This window comes from Arachis hypogaea, chromosome 7, assembly GCF_003086295.3.
Source record: "Arachis hypogaea cultivar Tifrunner chromosome 7, arahy.Tifrunner.gnm2.J5K5, whole genome shotgun sequence".
Classification (NCBI taxonomy): Eukaryota; Viridiplantae; Streptophyta; class Magnoliopsida; order Fabales; family Fabaceae; genus Arachis; species Arachis hypogaea.
Window position 1 is genome coordinate 2014990 of NC_092042.1, and position 23485 is coordinate 2038474.

General features: G+C 33.7%; 1 pseudogene; it reads left to right on the forward strand.

Annotated features, from left to right (window-relative positions):
* Positions 1-15829: 15829 nt before the first annotated feature.
* LOC114924264 (uncharacterized) lies at positions 15830-19073 on the forward strand (annotated as a pseudogene).
* The last annotated feature ends 4412 nt before the right edge of the window (positions 19074-23485 follow it).

Below are 23485 nucleotides of genomic sequence, written 5' to 3' on the forward strand. Positions count from 1 at the left end.
AGAAACCAAATTTTGTCTAAATGACGGTACATAAAATGTCTCTAATAAATCCAAATAAAATCCACTCGTGGAACATAATCTAAAGGTTCCTATAGCTTCGACTGCAACTATATTGCCGTCTGCCACGTAGATGTATCTTTCAACATCACTTGGTGGTCGGCTCCACAGGCAACCCTGCATAGTGACACTTACATGAGTAGTAGCAGCAGAATCTACCCACCAAGTATCAACAGGTGCATAACTTAAACTAGCCTCAGAACAAACGAAAGTGAGGATTATACCCTTCTTCACACGCCAAGTGGCATATTTGGTACAATCCTTCTTCATGTGTCCCACCTTCTTACAGAAGAAACAGGTTGAAACTTGATCCTGTTTCTGAGCCTTTGTCTGCTGAGAAGGCGCATCCGCAGTAGTATCACGCTTTCTTTTATACTGAGAAGATAAAGCCATGTGAGCACTGAATTTCTTAGTAAAGAATTTCTCAACATCCTTTAGGAACTGTTTGGCATCTTTATCCTCAGTAATTGAGCCCCGAAACGCCTCAGGAATTGAGCGTTTCATGATCATAATGCTCATTCGATTGGATTTCTCCCACTTCTCTATTTTAACCTCATTGAGGTTTTCCGGAGTGGAAGTGGGTTTCTCCTCTCGAAGAGCTGTGTCTAGATCCATATAACCGAGGACAATCTCCACGGTATCCTTCCAAACTTTAAAGTTTGAACCATTCAGCATAGGAATACTGCTAATTTGTGCAGAAACATTGGTAGCTGAAGCCATAGTTTCTGGATTAGAACAAATAAACATGCAGTAAACATTAGTTAATTAATGGGTAAAAAATCCATATTGAGATATCTAGCACAACATTAATTTTCAATCTTTGGATAGAAAAATTAACTGTAAGTGATACTCTCATTGCAGTAATCAAATATTGTCAAAATTCCTGTCACACATTAAGCCTTTCTTTGGACCGACTTAATGCGCACATGGAAACTTAAACTTCGCAACCTATTTATTACCGCATATATTTTCTATTAATTGGCCAAACAATAACCTTCCTTTGGGCCGATTATTGACCGCATAATTAATAGAAAATAAACAAAAGTGTGCAATGCTTATTATTTGGCCAAACAATAAACTTCCTTTGGGCCGATTATTGTTCGCATAAATAATAAGTATTACTTAATTCTTAATCAGTTACCCAAATATTTATTTACCATTAATATGTGTATGTAATTCGGCCAAATATAGGCCTTCCTTTGGGCCGACCAATATTCGCATGAATTACATATCACCATATTCCTAATGTTTTGAATAAATCAATTTTCACAAAAGAGGCTACTTTGGTAGCATAATGTTCAATCAATTTATTCCAAAATCAAATCTTTATAATAGATGGGTATAATAATCCAAATTGTTACTAGTTTCCTCACGTAACAATTAAAAAAATTTTTTTTTTCTTGTGCTAATTTTCAGAATAAATCAATTTTTTTTATTAAATATATATACGAATATTGATGCACATACAAAAGGGGAACAATTAGCGTGCAGCAATTTCGGATGCAACGTAAACAACGCATATATATATTGATCTAATAAAATAAAATCGAATATTTTCGATGATTAAATTATGGATGGCTCTGATACCACTTGTTGGAATAATTGATTTTCAATAACCCAGATCATCCATATTGAATCACCAAAAATATAACATAATACGGAAGCGTACCTGAATTCATAAACATGAATCATACGATCGGAAGAATTTGGATCTTGTGGTTCTTTCGATCTTCCTCAACCAAAGCCTTCTGTATTCCTAGGAGGCTGAACTGCAACTCTTTTGATGGGGAAAGAGTAACAAAGGCGGCTTTGGTATATTGGGGACCGAAACCCTGAAAGTCTATTTATATTTGAGCATGGCACTCATTAAACCCTTAAGCCCAAATAAAATAGTATCTAAAGCCCAAAAGATAATATATCTAAAATCCAAAAAGATAATTATCTAAGGAACAAAAGATAATATCCGGTTTTATTCTCATTCAATTCCAAATCAAAAGTAATAATGACTTATTCAATTAGCATTTATAACAATAAATGAGATCATCATTATATAAATCATTTAATTTAAAATAGCATCATTTGTGATTATAATTGATATATGTATTGCCCACAAATAAGTTAGGAAACATTCTAAACTTTTGTGAAAAGAAACTCGAGCAATATTAGTCTATGCCATGGTGTTTTTTCATTAAAATCAAAATCTTATTTCTGAATTCTTATTAATTATCTATATCTAATAGAGAAGATATAGAAGTAATTTGATGTCTAAATTATTTTTTAAAAAATATCTTTTATTATATATAATTTATGAAATAAAATATTTTGTTATTTGAATAATAATAATAATAATAATAATAATAATAATAATAATAATAATAATAATAATAATAATAATAATAATAATAATAAAGGGTAGATTAATGGCACGTACGTATACAAATAAGTTACTGTAATATAAACTTGTACAATTCCTATAACAACAATAATCACAATTTTCTATCCAAAGAATATTTTCAATTTAATTTTCTTATTAACATAATTTAATATATTAGTAGAATATTACTATATAAGAAAATTTGCATTAAAAGCACATTAGTTGTTGTTCACACCTAATTTCATTTCCATCTCTATAACAAATCCCATGTTATTTTTCCAACACAAACTGTAATATGTTGTAAAATAAATAAAAGATATAAAATAGAGATGTATAAATAGAAGACTTTGTTATTAATATAATTAGCTCAATAATTATTATATATATATAATAATATTATATGTTGTATTGTATATATATATACAAAGATAAGAAAAAGTATTAAAAATAAAGAGAAAGAGATTTGCATTTGATACTATCTCAATATAATAAAGATGGTTAATATTGCTATTAATATTATATGTAAAGAGTAATAGAAAATAGAATTTAAAATACTTATAAAATAAAAGAAGAGGAAGAATTGTAATAGTAATATAAGGAGAAGGGTATTTGATTGCAACATAAAAGAGAGAAGTATTCGTAAGAAGAGAGAGAGAGTTGATTTGTTTACTACTTTTTTTTTTACTGTCCGTATACTTCATATCAAGTTCTTATTTATAGGCAAGCACATGGCAACATTTTCAAACATTATTTAATAAGATTCCCTTTGAAAACCTGAGACTTGTGAAAAATGGGAATCCACCTCAGGCAATCTTATCACAACACTCCCCCTTGGATGACCATTTAGGATTATTGCCTCATTAAAACCTTACTAAAGGAAAACCCTGTGGGAAAAACCTCAGTGAAGGAAAAAGAGTACAATATCCTTTGTGATGGAGACTGCCTCATTAAAAACCTTGTCAAGAAAAACCCAATGGGAAAAAAAACCTGACCAAGGGAAAAAGAGTACAGTCTCCCCCTCTTGCCGACATCATTTAATGTCTCGAAATCGGCGCATCCCAATCTCATGTACCAATCTTTCAAAGGAGGATTTCGGGAGTGACTTTGTGAATAAATCTGCCAGATTGTCACTTGAACGGATCTGTTGGACATCAATTGTCCCTTGATTTTGAAGATCATGAGTGAAGAAGAATTTGGGAGAAATGTGCTTTGTTCTATCGCCTTTAATGTATCCGCCTTTAAGTTGAGCAATGCATGCTGTATTATCTTCAAACAGGACAGTTGGAGCTATCTTATGATCAATTAGTCCACATGATGACATAATATATTGAATCAGACTCCTTAGCCAAAAACACTCGCGACTAGCTTCATGAATCGCCAGTATTTCAGCATGATTAGAGGATGTTGCAGCAATTGTCTGTTTCGTGGACCTCCAAGATATAGCTGTACCACCATATGTAAACAGATATCCTGTTTGAGATCTCCCTTTATGTGGATCAGACAAGTAGCCAGCATCTGCATAGCCAACTAGTTGTGACTTGGATCCATAGGGGTAAAACAATCCCATATCAACCGTTCCATGAAGATATCGAAAAATTTGTTTGATTCCACTCCAATGTCTTTTGGTTGGAGAGGAACTATACCTTGCTAGTAAATTCACCGCAAATGATATGTCAGGTCGCGTATTATTAGCAAGATACATTAGTGCTCCAATGGCACTAAGATATGGTACTTCAGGACCAAGGATATCTTCATTTTCTTCTTTAGGACGGAATTGATCCTTTTTCACATCCAAAGATCTTACGATCATTGGGGTACTTAATGGATGTGACTTATCCATATAAAATCTTTTCAAGATCTTTTCTGTGTATGTTGTTTGATGAATAAAGATCCCACCTTTTATATGCTCGATCTGCAAGCCGAGACAAAACTTAGTCTTTCCAAGATCTTTCATCTCAAACTCTTCTTTTAGAGTTTTTATGATTGTTGGAATCTCTTCAGGAGTCCCAATGATATTTAAATCATCAACGTACACAGCAATTATAACAAATCCAGATGCAGATTTTTTTATGAAAACACATGGGCAGATATCATCATTCTTGAATCCGTTTTTTGCCAGATACTCAGTAAGACGATTATACCACATTCGTCCAGATTGCTTTAGACCATATAAAGATCTTTGCAATTTGACTGAGTATAACCCTTGCGAATATTCATTGGATGGTTTAGATATCTTTAATCCTTCAGAGACTTTCATATAGATATCCCGATCTAATGAGCCGTATAAATAGGCTGTTACCACATCCATTAAATGCATATGCAGTTTATGATATGCAGATAAGCTGACCAAATAACGCAAAGTTATCGCATCCACTACAGGGGAATACGTTTCTTCATAATCTATACCGGGCCTTTGTGAAAAACCTTGTGCCACAAGTCGGGCTTTGTAGCGCACGACTTCATTTTTCTCATTTCGTTTTCTCACAAATACCCACTTATATCCAACAGGTTTTACATCTTCAGGTGTACGGACTATAGGTCCAAAGACTTCACGTTTTGCAAGTGAGTCTAATTCAGCCTTCATGGCTGCTTCCCATTTTGGCCAATCATTTCTTTGTCGACATTCTTCGACTGATCTTGGCTCAAGATCCTTACTTTCATGCATGATATCTACTGCAACATTATATGCAAATATTTCATTGACAATTGTCTTATTCCGGTCCCATTTCTCTCCTGTAAAGACATAATTTATCGAGATCTCGTCATTTTCACAATTTTCAGGTACCTGAACGTCTTCTGGCGTTATATCAGAATTTTGGACAACTGCCGGTGTCTTTACTATGTCTTTTTCAACAGGAATCGTATTTACCTCTTTTCTCTTTCGAGGATTTTTATCTTTGGAACCGACAGGTCTGCCACGCTTCTGGCGTGTATTTGCTTCCGTGGCTATTTGTCCTACTGGGACATCAATTCGAATTGGGGCATTTTCCGCTGGTATATAAGATTTGGTTATCCTTTTTGTATCGGAAAATGCATCAGGCAATTCATTTGCTATTCTTTGCAAATGTATAATCTTTTGAACTTCTAGTTCACATTGCCCTGATCGAGGATCCAAATGCATCAACGATGATGCATTCCAATTAAGTTCCTTTTCAGGAAGCTTATTCTCTCCCCCTAATGTTGGAAATTTTGATTCATCAAAATGACAATCCGCAAACCGGGCTTTAAACACATCACCAGTTTGTATCTCAAGATACCTTACTATAGAGGGAGAATCATATCCAACATATATCCCCAATTTTCTTTGGGGTCCCATTTTGGTGCGATTAGGTAGTGCAATGGGAACATATATTGCACACCCAAATATTCTTAAATGGGAAACATTTGGCTGCTGGCCAAAAGCTAATTGCATAGGAGAGAATTGATGATAACTTGTTGGCCTCAAACGAATAAGTGCTGCGGCATGTAAAATAGCATGCCCCCAAACCGAGGTTGGGAGATTTGTTCTCATAAGCAAGGGTCTAGCGATTAATTGGAGGCGCTTAATAAGTGATTCTGCTAACCCATTTTGTGTGTGAACATAAGCTACTGGATGTTCAACACTTATTCCATTAGCCATACAATAAGCATCAAAAGCTTGGGAAGTAAATTCACCAGCATTATCAAGACGAATTGCTTTAATTGGATTTTCTGGAAATTGTGCTTTTAATCGAATAATTTGAGCCAGTAATCTCGCAAACGCCAGGTTGCGAGAAGATAATAAGCACACATGTGACCATCTCGAAGATGCGTCTATGAGGACCATAAAATATCTAAAAGATCCACATGGTGGATGAATAGGTCCACATATATCACCTTGAATCCTTTCTAGGAATTCAGGGGACTCAAATCCAATCTTTACTGGTGATGGCTTTAAAATTAGCTTTCCCTGAGAACATGCAGCACAACAAAATTCACTAGTTTTAAGAATCTTCTGGTTCTTTAGTGAATGTCCATGAGAGTTTTCAATAATTCTCCTCATCATGGTTGTTCCCGGATGACCCAAACGGTCGTGCCAAATTATGAATTCATTTGGGCTAGTAAACTTCTGGTTTACAGTGGCATGTGATTCAATTACACTAATCTTGGTATAATACAACCCAGATGAAAGAGAGGGTAATTTTTCTAATATAACTTTCTTATTTGAATCATGAGTTGTGATACATAAATACTCATGATTTCCCTCATTCATCGTCTCAACATGATATCCATTTCGGCGAATATCTTTGAAACTCAACAAGTTCCTCAGAGACTTGGTAGATAATAGTGCATTATTTATTATAAATTTTGTTCCTCCAGGAAACAAAATTACAGCTCTTCCGGAGCCTTCTATCACATTGCCTGAGCCAATAATAGTATTAACATATTCCTCTTTTGGCACAAGATGGGTAAAATATATATCACTTTTGAGAATAGTGTGTGAACTTGCACTATCCGCAAGGCATACATCTTCATTACATATCCTTGCCATTCTTCAAAAACAAATAATAAAATGAGTAATATGCACAGTTAAATTGAATACTTGATCAGAATTATTTTTCTAAGAAACACTGTACATAAAATAATGTCATATACTAAAATTTTATTATTTTTTTTTAAAACATGACATATTTATTGATTTCAAAATTCATAAACATTAATATTTCATTATTTATATACATTACATTTGAAACTTAAATACATGAAAAATGAAACTTAACAATAAGTTCTTTACATTATTTATTTACATAGATACTTCACAATCTCACATATTAAACTATTCCATCATTGATCAAATGACCAATATTTCCTTCAGGGTCCTCAAAGAAATCAGATACATCATAATGAGTGGTGGAGTTCTCAGCATCATTTGAAACAAAATTTGTTTCCTTTCCTTTGTCGTTCTTTTTCAAAGATGCCTGGTAAAGATCGACTAGGTGCCTTGGGGTACGACAGGTACGTGACCAATGGCCCTTTCCACCACAGCAGAAACACTTCTCCTCCGTTGATTTATTCTGCCCGATATTCCTTTCTTTGTCCCACTTCTGGTGAGATCCTCTCTTTTGAACATAATTCTTTTTCCTTCCATAATTTTTCTTGTTATTAAAAGCTTGCCATTTACCTCTTCTGGGGTAATGATTTGCCGCATTTACTTCAGGAAATGGGGCGGCGCCAGCTGGGCGCGCTTCATGATTTTTTAATAACAACTCATTGTTGCGTTCGGCAACAAGAAGGCAAGAAATTAACTCAGAATATTTTTTAAACCCTTTCTCTCGATACTACTGCTGCAGGAGCACATTCGAGGCATGGAAGGTTGAGAAAGTTTTCTCCAACATATCATGATCAGTTATTTTTTCCCCACACAATTTCATTCGTGAGGTGATTCGAAACATTGCAGAATTATATTCATTTATAGATTTAAAATCTTGTAAACGCAAATGCGTCCATTCATACCGGGCTTGAGGAAGTATCACCGTTTTCTGATGATTGTACCTTTCTTCAAGGTCTTTCCAAAGATCTGCAGGATCTTTTAATGTGAGATATTCATTTTTCAATCCTTCGTCAAGATGACGACGGAGAAAAATCATGGCTTTAGCTTTATCCTTCTGGGATGCATTATTTTCAATTTTAATGGTATCTCCAAGATCCATTGAATCAAGATGGATTTCAGCATCTAGTATCCATGATAAATAATTGTTTCCAGATATATCAAGAGCATTGAATTCAAGATGAGAGAGCTTCGACATAATGAAAATATTACCTGAGTCTTCCTAAAGATTTGATCAGAGTCTCGTGCTGATAACGTGTTGTAAAATAAATAAAAGATATAAAATAGAGATGTATAAATAGAAGACTTTGTTATTAATATAATTAGCTCAATAATTATTATATATATATAATAATATTATATGTTGTATTGTATATATATATATATATACAAAGATAAGAAAAAGTATTAAAAATAAAGAGAGAGAGATTTGCATTTGATACTATCTCAATATAATAAAGATGGTTAATATTGCTATTAATATTATATGTAAAGAGTAATAGAAAATAGAATTTAAAATACTTATAAAATAAAAGAAGAGGAAGAATTGTAATAGTAATATAAGGAGAAGGGTATTTGATTGCAACATAAAAGAGAGAAGTATTCGTAAGAAGAGAGAGAGAGTTGATTTGTATACTACTTTTTTTTTTTACTGTCCGTATACTTCATATCAAGTTCTTATTTATAGGCAAGCACATGGCAACATTTTCAAACATTATTTAATAAGATTCCCTTTGAAAACCTGAGACTTGTGGAAAATGGGAATCCACCTCAGGCAATCTTATCACAACATAATAGAATTATTATACTATCAATGAATATTTTAGAAACCTCTACAATAAATAAAATTAGTAAATACTCAATCCTTTTCATTATTCATTTTCACGAAATATCAAAGGACTACCAATAAAAAAAAATAAACAAATGACAAAAGGGTTTTTTTAACTATCTAATTTTTAGATATATTAATTGATACGGCCGTTACAAATCCGATATCATAATTCGGCATTATATACAATAACTCGGCATTATGCACTATAACTTGGCACTTTACGTTATAACTCGGCGTTATACGTTACAATCAGACTCAACGGACTACATCCTGGAATAAAAACGTCCGACCAGACATTATCACTTATTAAAACCTATTAATTGCTCTTCAATTCAGATGATCAATAGAAACGTAACCGACCTATTTTATCTCACCTATAAAGGTATGATATTTTATCTTCAAATGATACATTGAATTCTCAATACTGACTTAAGTTTCGGAGTGTCTTTGCAGGTACACTCCTCCCTCGTTTCTTGCTCACGCTCTGTGCAATTGGACATCTCCTCGGAGAAAAGCTCGGACTTTCACAAAGTTCAAAGGTCGGCACTGAAGATAACAACTCGACGTCGACTCCCAAAGACCGAGCTCTCCCTTCAGGTATCCATACAAGAACAATAATTATTTTTCATACACAAAATGATGTTGCTTTGAGGGAAATGATATAGCTAGTTCTTTCTTTTAAATGAAAACAACTGAAAAATAACCAGCATACCCAAAAATACAAATATACTTAAAAAAAACGCTATAAGCCTCTCACTGCAACTATTTTGAGTCACTCAAAGGCTAATCAAAATTCGGTCCAAAGAAAAAGACTAATCAAATGGAATTATTGTAACCCATTTTGTCTTGGACTTCTTTTTTTCCACTGCCAATTAATTTCCATATATAATCCATTATTGACCATAGTTTTAGCTTCTCTATTCCCTGTCATAATTTGTTCCTTACGCGTTGGAAAAAACTCAAAAAGAGAGAATATATTCTCACAATTCACAACCACAAGGAAAAAAAAAACTATTAACGTGTGAATTCATGGACAAATTAAATGCTTGGTGAGTCAAGCTAAGGTCATTCATAAATGATAAATGCATTCTATTATGGACAATTATCTTCTCATATATTTTATTTTTGTTGTAAAATAAATAAGAAATATAATAATAAATATAAAATAAAAGAGTTATAAATAAATAATTCTAGTAGTAATATTTTTCATAATTACTATCTCAATATAATAGATATGATTAATATATTTATTAATATTATATATATCACTAATATATGTAGTATCTTATATAAAATAGAGAAGAGTATCTGATAGTATAAAAGAGGGATAAAGAATTTTATTATTGATCGTGTATGTTGTTAGAGGTTTAAACTTCTATTTACACACATATTAAGCTTTGCTTTTTCAAAGTTCATTTATTTGAATCTGTCTTGAAAATTGATTCCTTCAATATTGAGTGTAACAGCCTAGACCACCCGCTGCCGCTAGCACGATATTGTGATCCGCTTTGACACATAAGGCCTCACGATTTTGCCTTTGACGATAGGTCATAGGGATGATAGCCGAAGCCCCCCACACTCACTCGTCAAAACGCGTCATGCTAGGGAGAGGTATTCACACCCTTATAAGGCATACTTCGTTCCCTCCCCAACCGATGTAGGACCTTACAATCCACCCCCATAAGGGAGCCCAACGCCTTCGCTGGCACATTGATCCGGGCTCTGGCTCTGATACCATCTGTAACAGCCCAAACCACCCGCTAGCACGATATTGTCCGCTTTGGCACATAAGGTCTCATAGTTTTGCCTTTGACGATAGGGATGATAGCTGAAGCCCCCCACACTCACTCGTCAAAACGCGTCATGCTAGGGAGAGGTATCCACACCCTTATAAGGCATGATTCATTCTCCTCCCCAACCGATGTGGGACCTTACATTGAGAAAGTTGGCCGCCCAAGTCATGGTCATTCACATCTTTATCACAACACTCCCCATTGGATGACCATTTAGGATTATGCCTCATTAAAACCTTACTAAAGAAAACCCAATGAAAAAATTATTTAGTGAAGGAAACAGAGTACAACATCCTTTGTGATGAGGACTGCCTCATTAAAAACCTTGTCAAGAAAAATCCAATGGAAAAAGACCTGACCAAGGAAAAAAGAGTACAGTCTCTCCCTTTTGTCGACATCATTTAATATCTCGAAATCGACGCATCCCAATCTGATGTACCAATTTTTCAAAGGAGGATTTTGGGAGTGACTTTGTGAATAAATCTGCCAGATTATCACTTAAGCGGATCTGTTAGATATCAATTGTCCATTGATTTTGAAGATCACGAGTGAAGAAGAATTTGGGAGAAATATGCTTTGTTCTATCATCTTTGATGTATCCATCCTTAAGTTGAGCAATGCATGCTATATTATCTTCAAATAGGACAGTTGGGACTATCTTATGATCAAATAGTTCACATGATGACATAATATATTGGATCAAACTCCTAAGTCAAAAACACTCGCGACTAGCTTCATGTATCACTAGTATTTCAGCATGATTAGAGGATGTTCCCGCAATCATCTGTTTTGTGGACCTCCATGATATAGATGTACCACCATATGTGAATAGGTATCCTGTTTGAAATCTCCCTTTATGTGGATCAGACAAGTATCCAGCATCTGCATAGCTAACTAATTGTGACTTGGATTCATATGGATAAAACAATCTCATATCAACCGTTCCATGAAGATATCGAAAAGATTTGTTTGATTCCACTCCAATGTCTTCTGGTTGGAGAGGAACTATATCTTGCTAGTAAATTCACAGCAAATGATATATCAGGTCGTGTATTATTAGCAAAATATATTAGCACTCCAATGGCACTAAGATATGGTATTTCAGGACCAAGGATATCTTCATTTTCTTCTTTAGGACGGAATTGATCATTTTCCACATCCAAATATCTTACGATCATTGGGGTACTCAATGGATCTGACTTATCCATATAAAATCTCTTCAAGATCTTTTCTGTGTATGTTGTTTAATGAATAAAAATCCCATTTTTTGTATGATCAATCTGCAGGTCGAGATAAAATTTAGTCTTTTCAAGATCGTTCATCTCAAACTCTTCTTTTAGAGCTTTTATAATAGTTAGAATCTCTTCAGGAGTTCCAATGATATTTAAATCATCAACGTACACAGCAATTATAATGAATTCGGATGTAGATTTCTTTATGAAAACACATGGACATATATCATCATTCTTGAATCCGTTTTTGGCCAGATACTCAGTAGGACGATTATACCACATTCGTCCAGATTGCTTTAGACCATATAAAGATCTTTGCAATTTAACTGAGTATAATCCTTACGAATATTCATTGGATGGTTTAGATATCTTTAGTCCTTCAGGGACTTTCATATAGATATCACGATCTAACGAGCCGTATAAGTAGGCTGTTACTACATCCATTAAATGCACATGTAATTTATGATATGCGGATAAACTGACCAAATAACGCAATGTTATTGCATCCACTACAGGAGAATATGTTTCTTCATAAATCTATAGCGGGCCTTTGTGAAAAACCTTGTGCCACAAGTCGGGCTTTGTAGCGCACAACTTCATTTTTCTCATTTCGTTTTGTCACAAATACCCATTGGTATCCAACATGTTTTACATCTTCTGGTGTACGGACTATAGGTCTAAAGACTTCACGTTTTGCAAGTGATTCTAACTCAGCCTTCATGGCTTCTTCCCATTTTGGCCAATCATTCCTTTGTCGACATTCTTCAGCTGATCTTGGCTCAAGATCCTTACTTTCGTGCATGATATTTAATGCCACATTATATGCAAATATTTCATTGACAATTGTCTTATTTCGGTCCCATTTCTCTCCTGTAAAGACATAATTTATCAAGATCTCGTCATTTTCACAATTTTCAGGTACTTGAACGTCTTCTGGCATTAAAATTATATCAGAATTTTGGACAACTGCAGGTGTCTTTACTATGTCTTTTTCAATAGGAATAGTATTTACCTCTTTTCTTTTTCGAGGATTTTTGTCTTTGGAACCGACATGTCTGCCACGCTTTTGGCGTGAATTTAATTCAGTGGCTATTTGGCCGACTGGGACATCAATTTGAATTGGGGCATTTTTCGCTGGTATATAAGATTTGGTTATCCTCTTTGTATCGGAAAATGTATCAGGCAATTCATTTGCTATTCTTTGCAAATGTATAATCTCTTGAACTTCTAGTTCACATTGCCCTGATCAAGGATCTAAATGCATCAACGATGATGCATTCCAATTAAGTTCCTTTTCAGGAAGCTTATTCTCTCCCCCTAATGTTAGAAATTTTGATTCATCAAAATGACAATCCGCAAATCGGGCTTTAAATACATCTCCAGTTTGTATCTCAAGATATCTTACTATAGAGGGAGAATCATATCCAACATATATCCCCAATTTTCTTTGGGGTCCCATTTTAGTGCGAGAAGGTGGTGTAATGAGAACATATATCGCACACCCAAATATTCTTAAATGGGAAACATTTGACTGTTGGCCAAAAGCTAATTACATAGGAGAGAACTGATGGTAACTTGTTGGCCTCAAACGAATGAGTGCTGCGGCATGTAAAATAGCATGCCCAAGCTGAGGTTGGGAGATTTGTTCTCATAAGTAAGGGTCTAGCAATCAATTGGAGGCGTTTAATAAATATTCGAATACAAATTAGATAAAAATTTGTATTAAATTTATATTTATTTTGTATGAAAACAAGTTTATTTTGCGATGAAAAATCTAAAAAAAAATTCTATTTTACCTTACTGATGGATTTACATACGAATTTTCTGTCTGTATTCAGGGTATGGGATGATTTTCCAAGGTTCAAATTACAGACGGAAAATCGGTCTCTAATTACCGACGAAAAATCCATCTGTAATTACCGACAAAAAATCCGTCGGAAAATTCATCTGTAATTACCGACGAAAAATCCGTCAAAAAATTCGCTATTTCAGAAAAATGAAGGGGAGAATTTACCGAGGAAAAATCTGTCGGTAACTGGTAAAAATCCGTCGGTAATTTTCCAGAGGGACAAAATCCGTCTATAATAAAGACTAAATCTATCTGTATTAAACAATTTTATAGGTGTGGTAGACTAACTGATCGAAATATCAATTAATAAAAAAGCCTAATGCAAAAAAGATGCATGTTGAGTTTTTTAAACAATTCAAATCATCACGAAAGATACATATACCGAGTAAATGTCACGTCTAACATATTTGGGCCCAATTTTTTGGTTATGGAAACCTCGTTTGTGTTGTGCATAATTATGGATTTCTGGGGTGTTACACTAATGTGTGAGATAGCCTTTGTTAAGTTTTCGTATGAAGAACTCGGACCATACGAGTTCTTTGTATGGAAAAGGTGATGATCAAATTGGAGGGTCCGATTTGTATTTTTAATTTTTTTTTCATTTTTGAAAATAAAAATCGGAGGTTCCAATATTAAAATTTTTTTTATTTTCTAAACCACAAATCGGACCGTCCGATTGTAATTGTTTGTTTAAAAAAACAAAACAATACAAAGAAATTGGAGGCACCAATTTATATAATCCATAACAACCTAAAACATTTCTCTTTTCACACCATCCAGTGATACACGTCTCTCTCTCACACGAAAAAGAATTTGTGACATATTTGACATGGAGAGACACTATAACACAACTAAGTATATGTGCTCATAATTTATAACTACTTCCTCTATTTTAAAAAAAAAAAAAAGAAAATTTTTCAAAAATACTCTATTACCGCTAAAAATTGATACTATGTATTTATATATATTTATACATTTCTTTACAAGTTCTTTTACAAAGTAATTAGAATAATCAAATACGTTATAATATGTAATAAACAAATCTGACATAGTTGAAATTCAACTTTTTTCAGAAAAATAATATGTTATAAATTATAATATATATATATATATATATATATATATATATATATATATATATATATGTTATGTGAAAAAAATAGTAAATATATAACAAGGATTAAAACAATTGATAAAGGAGGTATGTGCCTTTTAGCAGTTATTAATTTGGTTTCAGATTTCAAGGTATTGAACATTCTTTTACTTCAATAATTAATTTATCAGCAAGCAAAAATAAATTAACAACGCAGCTAAAGAAATATTTGAGACTGACAATGTATGCATGAGAATGGTGAAATAAATCTGAGATGGGTTCACAATTTGATCGCATTATATTCATTCATTCCCCTAATCTTACGAAAGACTACTTGGGAAATGGGGAAGACTTAGGATTATGTTGTTGAACGTGAAAGGCTGGAAAAAAATGTTCATTTTGAATAGTCTTTGATTGTGATGATATATATAAAGATATGAATGTCTATTGTGTATATGTATGTATTATTATTAATGACTGAAAATGACAAAAATGGCCATATAAATAATTAAAATTGTGCATCAAAATCAAAGCTAAACTAAAATGATTTTTCAAATAATTTATAGTATATATTGTTGATATAATATTAATGTTTGTTCTTATATTAATGTTATGGGCTTTATTGGTCTCAAATAATAAATATTAGATAGTTATTATATACCATGTAATACAAATCTCTTTTCTTAATTAATTTCAGGCTAAATAAGCCACATTACATGAGAGAATAATCTAGATTAACTTGATAAAATTCCTTTCAAATTAAATTTTTATTTTATATATGCCCACTATTTCAAATATACGAAGCTAAGCTAAGGGGTGATTCCATTCCCATCAAAATACGATTATTGGTTTATCCAAGGTTATTATGATAGAGCAATAATATGTAATTATCGCGTTAGAAAAAACTCAGAATTGATTTGGTCTTGGACATTGATAGATTAGGATAGCATGAATATTATTGGTAGCTGTAGATTTTATTATAGAAATCATGCATTCGGGTAATTCCAATTTAGCTATAAATACAAGGATGTTTGATTCATGATCTAAATCACAAAACCATAAAGCAATAATCAATAATGATGTTGGTGGTTCTGAGAGTGGTGGTGTGTGTGCATATGTTTATGTTATTCCACTTTGCCTGTTTGTCTTCGCATTCATGTCATCCTGAGGAGAACTCTGCCTTGCTTCACTTCAAGACCTCTCTCATTATTGACACAACCTTTTATGATGATGATTATTATGCTCAAACCTGCCCCCATGTTTATCCAAAGACGAGTACGTGGAAAAATGGGACAGATTGCTGCTCATGGATGGGTGTCACGTGTCACTCTGTGTCTGGTCATGTGATTGGCCTTGATCTTGCTTGTAGTAGGCTTGAAGGTAAAATCCATCCTAACAACACCCTTTTTCATCTTACTCATCTCCAAACACTCAACTTTGCTTTCAATAATTTTTATGGTTCTGAATTGCCATCTCAGTTTGGTAAGCTTGTGAGTCTCACACACTTGAATTTATCTGATTGTCAGTTTAAAGGTGATATTCCTTCCCAAATCTCACACCTTTCCAAATTACAATCACTTGATCTCTCTTCTTTTTATCATGGTTTAATGTGGGAAGAAACCACTTTGAAGAGGTTGCTGCAAAACACATCTTTGAGAGAGATTGTATTGGATAAAACAGATATGTCTTCGATTGGTCCAACAACAAACCCTTTGTCTTTGATTGCCAACTTGTCTTCCACTTTGGTTACTCTCAGTCTTATTGAGACTGGAATAAGGGGTTCTTTGACAAATGACATACTTTGTTTACCCAATCTTCAACACCTCATTCTATCAAGGAATGAATTGTCAGTCCATCCTTCCGAGTTGAGTTGTACCACTTCTCTTAGTATCTTGGAACTTGTATGGTGTGAAATCCAAGGGCCTATCTCTTCACCATTCTCTAATCTAACACACCTTACTTCCTTAAATTTGGCGCAAAATCAACTCAACGGTCCATTCCCGTCATCACTTTTAAACCTTCAGCGTCTCACTCACCTCGATCTTTCAAGGAATGAGCTTAGTGGTCAAGTTCCAAATGTGTTTGATAGGCTAACCAACTTGCAAACTCTCTCTCTTAGTTATAATAATTTTGAAGGAAAGTTGCCATCTTCATTGTTTACCTTAACGCAACTCTCTCAATTAGATTGTTCTTTTAATCAATTTGAGGGGTCACTACCCAAACAAGTAGCCTTTTCAAATCTCACTCAATTATTTCTAGAAGGCAACTTATTAAATGGCACGATTCCGCCATCAATTTTATCCCTTAAGTTTTTGAGAGGTTTGGATCTATCAGAAAATCAGTTCACAGGACACATAAGTAGTGAGATCACATCTTATTTCTTGGAATATCTGCACTTGTGCAACAATAAGCTCCAAGGAAACTTTCCAGAATCAATTTATCATCTTGTTAATCTAACTAGTTTGTGCTTGTCGTCAAACAGCTGGAGCAGTACTGTCCACTTTTCACTCTTCTCTAAGCTCCAAAATTTGGAGTATCTTTCTCTTTCAGGTTGCAATTCATTATTGCTAGAATCTGAAACAAGTATTAATTATACTTTTTTTAATTTACAAGCACTACAGTTATTTTCTAACAATATCATTGGTTGGTCAAAGTTCTCAGGAAAATTTCCACAATTGGAATTTCTTGAATTGTCCAGTAATAAACTTGAAGGAAAGGTGCCCCAATGGATACATGATATACACTCATTATATCATTTGAAACTCTCACACAACATGTTCACATCAATAGGTCATCAATTCCCATGGTATCACTTTGAATACCTTGATCTTAGCTTCAATTTGATGGATGATGACATTTCTTCCTTCTTTTGTAATACAACCTCTTTGAAAGTTATCAACTTGTCCCACAACAGATTCACAGGAACATTTCCACAGTGCCTTGCCAATAGCTCATACTTTATGGATTTGGATCTACAAATGAATAACCTTCATGACACTTTGCCAGATACTTTTAAGCATCTTGATCAACTTGAAACACTGAATCTCAATGGCAACCAGTTCAAAGGTTTATTGCCGAAATCTTTGTCCAATTCCATAAGTCTTGTGGATTTAGATCTCGGTAATAATCAATTTGAAGATACATTTCCCAATTGGCTCCAAAATTTATCAACTTTGGAAATACTGGTCTTACGAGGCAATAAGTTGTGGTCCCATTGCCAATTTGAAATCTGAAAATATATTTCCAATTTTGATTATTTTTGACATATCATGTAATAACTTAAGCGGCTCATTACCAAAAGCATACATACAAAATTTTCAAGCCATGAAAATTGTGGGTGATGAAGTGCAACGCAGATTGGGAGATTATATTGACACTAGTGCTGGACGTATAGTGGACAACATTTTTCCAGAATATTATAATTCTTTAATTGTAACACTTAAAGGAGCCAATACTCCTTTTGTAAAAATTCCAAGAACCTTTGTAAATATAGATATGTCACAAAATAAATTTGAAGGAGACATACCAGATGTTATTGGAGAGCTTCAAGCACTCAAAGATCTCAACCTTTCACATAACAGACTTGTTGGTCATATCCCCTACTCTTTGGGAAATTTGACAAATCTGGAATCGTTGGATCTCTCCTCAAATATGCTTACTGGGAATATTCCTACTGAATTGACAAATCTGAACTTTCTTGAAGTCTTGAATCTTTCCCAAAACCAGTTGGTGGGACCAATACCCAAAGGAAAACAGTTTGATACATTTTCAAACGATTCCTATGAGGGAAACATGGAGCTATGTGGATTGCCATTGTCAGTTCAATGCAACAACAATGTCCCTTTGCAACAATATCCATCTTCTGAGGCTGAGGACAAATTTGGGTTTGGTTGGAAACCAGTGGCAATAGGATATGCATGTGGAATGGTGCTTGGAATTGGCTTGGGATTTTGTGTTTTCTCAATTGGAAAGCCTCAATGGCTTGTGATCATGTTTGGAGGCAAAAGAATCAAAAGGAGGAGGCGTGGAAATCGGCGTGCAAGAACAACTTAATGGCCACAACTTCTTCTTCTTCTTGGGGCCACTCTCAAGTTCATTGTTGCATGGGAAATTTGTTCAGATGTTGGTTATTGCTGTTGTGTCTTTGTATATTTTTTTTTTGTTTTGTGATTGTAATTTTCTTTTCTTTTTTTAAATTCCTGCAAGTCTTGTTTTATAATTTGTAAGAGTGTTGCTACATATATATGATGATGTTGCAAGTAAATTATGTTTTTAAAGTAGTGTACAATTGTCTCCCCTATATATTATATTTTTCTGTTTTCATGCAAATTCAACAACACTACAAGTTAGTTTCCACCTCTTTCACTTAATTCTACTGTTTTTAGTGCCCAACTCCTAACCAAGCACACACTTGTCAAGTTCTTTACTAATCTCGTTATTTAATACAAACTAAGCCATCAGCTGAAAGCAGAGATGCTAATTAATTGCTATACAAAGAGATGTTAGTATATTACAGAGAGATGAGAAGTTTTGAACAAGGAAAAAGAAAAATAAGAAGTAGGTTAGCCAATAAAGCTAGATAGTAACTTGATGTTTTTGGTTGAGAGAAAGGGAAAGCATAAGAGATATATATCACACTTGCATGGATTTGTGATGACTTGGAAACATAACAGAATATATACTCTTATGGCTTGTGGTTGTAGTTGTTAATTATATTGTTGTATGTTTCTTGAGTATGTTGTTACCTATATACTTGATGTTGCAAACAAAATTGTACATAGCTGTTAATTATATTGTATGTTATATTAAAAAGGACAATTGCACATAGTTCACATACCTGCTGATCAAACAGCAGATATACTTCCCAAGTCATTATCCTCAGCATTCTTTGAGAAAAGAAAGAATGATTCCTATCACCACCCTGAGTTTGAGAGGGTCAGTAGAGAACCAATGTGAACTGGCCAAAATAGAATCTCGAGTTGAATCTTGAATTACTGTTATTAGCCGTTAAGTTAGTTAGCAGACTTTAGTTATGTGCCAGCTCACTTGACATCTACTTACTCTTGTATAAATACTCAACTCTTATGTATAGAGAGGTCAATATATCCAATAATAAAAACACACAATTGCAATTTCAGTTTTCTTGCTATTCAAGCTATTGTAGCAAACTGTTTCTTTCAACTCTTTCTGCATTCTTGCAGTTCCAGCATCGATTCACCCACTTACCCAATATAACTCTTTGGGAAATTATTCTAAGTTGCAACCCATCCATGACGCTATTTTCATTTAAGTAGTTCCCATTCTTTTTCATGGACCTGGCTCTCGATAGTGCCTCTTTTGTTTTGGAGGTCTATTATATTTCCTAAGCCCATTAATTTCCACATAGAACATTTTGTATTATATATTGACCTTGGTTTCAGCTTGTATATATTATAATATCCCGTGTTAATTTGTTACTTAGGCCTTGGAAGAAACACAGCAAACAAACATATATCTTATTAACGTGAATTCATGGGCAAAACGCTTGGTCAGTCAAGCTAAGGTTATGTGTCAAATTATCTTCTCATTTATTTTGATTATTTATTCTACTTTTTTTTTTCCATATATATCTTTAGTGTACTGGAGTTCCTATCTTTATAGCTGTTCCATTCCTCCATTTCAAAATATAAATCTTTTCCACTAAGAGAAATTTTGTTTTAAATAAAAGGAGCATATTTAATTTCTTTATTAACTAATTTTAAGAAAACTCATTTCATGTGCAAATTAAAGAAAAGTGTTTTTCGCTAAAATCTATTAGATTTAAATAGTTTAGAATATAAATTTGGTAGTCTTTTAGTTATTTTTTGAGATAACTTTTAAAATTAAGTCAATGCTCAGTTATGATTGATAAGTTTGGAAAACTCCAAATTAAATTAGTGATGATCAAACATTATTAATATAACTAATTACAAAATTATTAATTTGATTTTATTTCATATGTGTTAATTAATAATTTTTTTTATTTCCCACGGTATTCCCCAACCCGACAAGTTAAGGACTAATCCGTCGCGAATCTGAGCTCCATTTAAGGGTCTGCCGCTGGTCAATGGGTTGCTGCATGTACAAGGCGGGATTTGAACCCCCGACACTTGCTTAAGCGGACGAGTGAGCTGACTACTCGACCAACCCAAGTTAGTTTGTTAATTAATAATTTTATTGTGCAGATTTTGCTACTGGCCTGGAAAAATAGCAAGCCCAAGATGTTAAAGAAGATCAGCCTTGGTTATCAAAAATGTTATATGTTGTGGCTGAATTGTTATTATACTTGTTAGGCCAAATTTAATTATTATTAGCCCAAATCAATTTTGAAGAAGAGATCCACTAGCTTGGTCCAAATTGGAAAAATGAGAAAGAGGGAACCTTGCATGCTTCCACGGATATCACATTCATCATTCGATGGATTTCAAATTTTGATTAAATGCTCTTAATGCAGACATTAGAAATAAGAAAGAGAAAGTGAAACTTGATTTGATTGCCTTAAAGTGTATTGCACGCTACTAAGCATGGGTTTTGGTAAACTTAATTCATTTCATTCTCTTTCTTAGTTCCACTAAAAGCATTTCAATTTCTCTCTCTTCTCTCTCTTCTCTCTTCAAGCTTCGGTCCTTTCACAGGAAATATGAAAGAAAGTTTAAGTTATCAGAAGAAGGTGGAAGAAACTAGTAGCAAGGCCATTGTGATGATGGCGGTAAGAAAAAAAAATCTGAGGTATGAAGTGGCTAAGATTTTTACCACAAAAGGTAAGATGTGGTGAAGTAATCTTAAGCCTTCCATAACCAAAAATAGAAGAGATCCAATTCGGTCATAGGAAGAATATTCTTGGAAGGCATGACTCGACTCAGCTTTTGTTCAACCACTACAGGAGGTAGTTACTGTAACTACGTGGAGGAAGAGGCAGAAGTTAGAGCAGATGGAGCTGTCATTATCAAAAACTCATCAAGGGCCAGGAATCCTTCTTGGAGTGCAAGTCAAGATGGAAGGCCCAGATTGATGAAGATTGATGACAAGGGAAGACACATAGGTAATTGCATGTTGGATTTTACATTCGGTTTCCTCACCTCTCTCTCTGGCCGAACCGGTTTTTGCATGAAGAAGAAGAAGTTTAGCTCGGTTCAAGAGTTTCAACCTTTGAGGCTTCCCCCTCTATAAATAAGGAAAAACAACCAGGGTTTGAAGTAAGGAAAAGAGTGAAAGCACAGTGTTCTCATAGCTACCCAAGCTAACAAAAGTTCTTCATTTTGTATTTTTCTGTTTAATTTTGTCTGTCTTGAGTCTCATGGAAAAGTAAACAGTGAGGTTTGTAAGAAAAAGCCATAGAGAAAAAAAGGCAGAGTGCACAAAATTAAAAGAAAAAGTCATAGATGTCCTTAGAGGTCCTTTGTACATCTGTGTTGTGTTTCATGATTCTGTGGAAATCCCCTTGCAAGTTGGGTTAGCACTTAGCAGTTGAAAGCTTGGTGGGTTACCAAGTCAAGTTCAGGATTGGGGTTAGATTCTAGACTTGTCCCGAATAGGAAGAGTAGTTCCTAGAGAGAATTGGTGTATGTAATCATGATTATAGTGAAATTCCATCATTGTTGTGATGGAGACTGGATGTAGACTGCATTGCACTTAGCAGCTGAACCAGGATACATCTTGGTGTGAATTTTCTCTCTCTTCTACTCCATTTTTGTTTTTGCTGTATAGGAGACAAAACTGAAAAATATCTCTTGACTAGTTACGAGACAAAAAGAAAAAGTCTCTTGACTAGGCACGAGACAAAAACAAAAAATATCTCCTCAAATGTTCCAAAGAACAGCAAGTGTTAAGCGAAAAAATGGCTAAGATTCAACCCCTTTCTCCTAACCACTGATAAACCATCAATGATGAAATAAAACAACTAATAAGAAGTGCTTCTGAATTGTTAATTTGATGTCATATTTTAAAGTATATTATTTTTTTGTTCACTTCAATAATTAAAGGCAAAAATTAAGAACACATCTAAAGAAAATTTTGAGACAAACAATAATGTAAGAAAAAGAATGGAGAAAATCTGAGATGGATTAATAAGTGAAATTTCTTAATTAACTAATTGATGACATTAATTATATTCCTTCCAAAAACATTTCTCTTTTTCATTTTCATGATTAAAGTATAACAGATTTAATTCTCATCCAAGCTTATGAAAAGAACTTGCATTATTATATTTTCTTTGAGAAATATTAGGGACATCAAAATTTATTTTTTTAGTGATTAACTCAATTTTTTTAGTATAGTTCTTTTAGTTTAATAATCTAATAATATATTTTATCTTATATTTTTAAATAATAATAATAATTAAATGATGACAAAAAATAATAAATTTTAATAATTTTTTAACATTTTTTATATTTTAAGTTTTTAACCACAAATCTATATCATCGATTACTTGGGAAACGGGGAAGACTTGGGATTGCGTTGTTAAAGGGCTGGATAGAAAAAATGTTCATTTTGAATTGCCTTTGGCAAATATTATTGATTGTGACGAAGCGATGGTTTATATATAAAGAAATGTTTGTCTATTATATTGGGATTGTCGATGCCGCAACATGCCTATTCCGCATGAGATTAAGCAGTTTATTTGTGGTCTGAAATATCCTAGTTTAACTGAGTTGGAGCCACAGTGGGAGTG